The sequence below is a fragment of the Elephantulus edwardii genome, unplaced genomic scaffold (assembly GCF_000299155.1).
Source record: "Elephantulus edwardii isolate Elephantulus edwardi_28Jun2011 unplaced genomic scaffold, EleEdw1.0 scaffold00195, whole genome shotgun sequence".
In the NCBI taxonomy this organism is placed as follows: Eukaryota; Metazoa; Chordata; class Mammalia; order Macroscelidea; family Macroscelididae; genus Elephantulus; species Elephantulus edwardii.
The window spans coordinates 5,025,836-5,028,152 of record NW_006399945.1 but is presented as its reverse complement, the minus strand read 5'-3'; the positions used below and the strand labels follow the sequence as shown (position 1 = coordinate 5,028,152).

Here is a 2,317-nt window from a genome sequence, read left to right as displayed (position 1 = left end):
TGGCCCCTCTCAACATCTGGCTGTCATTTTCCTTGCTCTCTTTTGGCTATCCATTAAGAAGTCTGCTCTAACCCCTGTAAGATAGGGACAGGATGTTCCAACTTTCTTGTGCCCAGTTTATTAGAATGCTCAGCACTAAGCCAGGCCTTGGAACATTCAAAGTCTAATAGTTGCACTTTGTCCTTGTTTTTGAATGTTCCTTCCCATCTGTCATTGGCTGAGAAACCTGTGAACCGGTCACATGAATAAAGGCCCCAAGGCCAGGTGAATACCACTGCTGTCACTATCAGTCTAAAGACTGATTGAGCACTTCTGAGACCCCCATCTGCTTCCCTGTGGGTGTCTCCTTTGCACCTCTATCATGATGGGGCTTTGGGAGAGGTTCTTCCATGTCCCCTGACACACCTGGAATAGGATGAAAGACCCAGAGGGGGACAAATGCTGTGTGACCAGCCCCAGGGAGTCAATCAGAAGGTTCAGAGAGGCTATAACAAACCATGCTCAAAGTTAGTGCCATTTTATTCTTGGAAGGAACTGGAGCTTGGTCAAGGACATCAGCTGGAAAGCAAAGGAAAGGCTTGGCTTTCAGTCATGGTAGTGGTCAGCCATGCAGGGGCCATTGGAGGGTACACCCAGGTACTTGGTCTGCTTCTCAGTCAGCTTGGTCAGTATCACATTCAGTTTGCCCAAGCAAGCTTCAGCCACTGCCTCATCCAACTTCTTGGGTAGGAAGTGGATTCCGATGGTGTACTTGTCCGGGTTGATCCACAGTTCAGTATGTGCCAGCACCTGATTGGCGAAGGAGTTGCTTGCTGGAAAGCTGGGTTGGCCCATAGCACAGCCCAGGCTGACCAGCCGGCCCTTGGCCAGCAGGACAATGTGACATTCAGTCTTCAGCCAGTACAGGCCCACCTGGGTCTTTATGCTCACCTTCTCCACAGCGTTCTGGTTGAGCCACTTGATGTTAATCTCCACATCAAAGTGGCCAGTGTTACACATGATGGCATCATCCTGTATCTTCCCTAAGTGCTGACCAAGTATGATATTGACACAGCTTGTGGTGGTGACAAAGATATTGCCCTCTTCATAGGCCTCATCCATGGCAGTTACCTCCTATCCCTGTCCATGGAGACCTGCAGCACATTGATGGGGGCAATCTCAGTGCCCTTTTATTATTTTTTTTCTTCTGTAAGTGATAAAAGTTTAGAGAAATACTACAGCAACATCATAGTAATCTCATGCCCCCAAACCTCTCAGGGCCTGAGCACAGCCATTGCCCACATCGCTATAGTCTGCCACCACCACCACCTTGCCCACAATCATTACATCTGTGGCCCTCTTAATGCCATCCATGAGGGACTCCCGGCAGTCATAGAAGTTGTTGACCATGCTCTTGGAAACAGAGTTGTTGGCACCTTCAAAATCCTATTGGCCTTCATCTTATTTAGGTTGTAGATTCCAGTCACGGTCTCTTCAGAGATACCTTGGATACCCGACAAGAGCTGCAGGTACTTGGTGTGAATAAGGTTGGTGAGGTCACCGCTGTCATCAAGAATCGTGTTGAGTTGTCCATCCTTAAAGGAGTCTGCTCAGTGTACCACAGGTGCTCCTCCTCTAGTTCACCTTTCCAGGCATGCACTGGAATGCCAGCCTCGGCAATAGCAGCTGCTGCATGGTCCTGGGTGGAGAAGATATCGCAACTGGACCACTGCACCCCTTCAACCAGGGAGATGAGAGTCTCATTGAGGAGCACTGTCTCCACAGTGATGCGCAGCTGTCCAGCGATGGGGCACATGTCAGTGGCTCGGACGCCAAGTACCTCTCCCACATGCACCATCAGGCCTGTCATCTCATTCTGTGCAATGTCCAGGGCCTTGCATCCCCAGAAAGCCAGGCTGATGTCAGCAACTGTATAGGACAATTTGTTCAACATGTTGGTGGCACTTTGGTACAGAGTGAGGGACATGGCTGAAAAGGGCCAGGCCTCAGGCTGAGGACAAGCACTGGGCGGGCTACAATGGGCAAGCTCCAAGTCCTAAACACAGAGAGATATTAGAGGTTTTCGAACTTGCCTTCCTTTCAAATGCTCCTAAGGTTTGCATGGTGTGTTTCATCCACCTGTACACATCCCACCACATTACACCCACCCCTTTCCATCCCCAGCTTCTCTTATCCTCTAAGTGAACACAAGATTCTTCCAGTGAACCTCCTTAGAGCTCACTTTGACCAGCAAGATGTATATGTATTATCTGAGCAGCTAATGGGCTGTTGTTGTTAGATGTCATCAAGTTGAGTATGACTCATAGTGATGCTATGA

The 2,317-nt window shown here is 49.3% G+C and overlaps 1 pseudogene; it reads right to left on the bottom strand.

Annotated features, from left to right (window-relative positions):
• Positions 1-585: 585 nt before the first annotated feature.
• LOC102845635 lies at positions 586-1,933 on the bottom strand (annotated as a pseudogene).
• Positions 1,934-2,317: the final 384 nt, after the last annotated feature.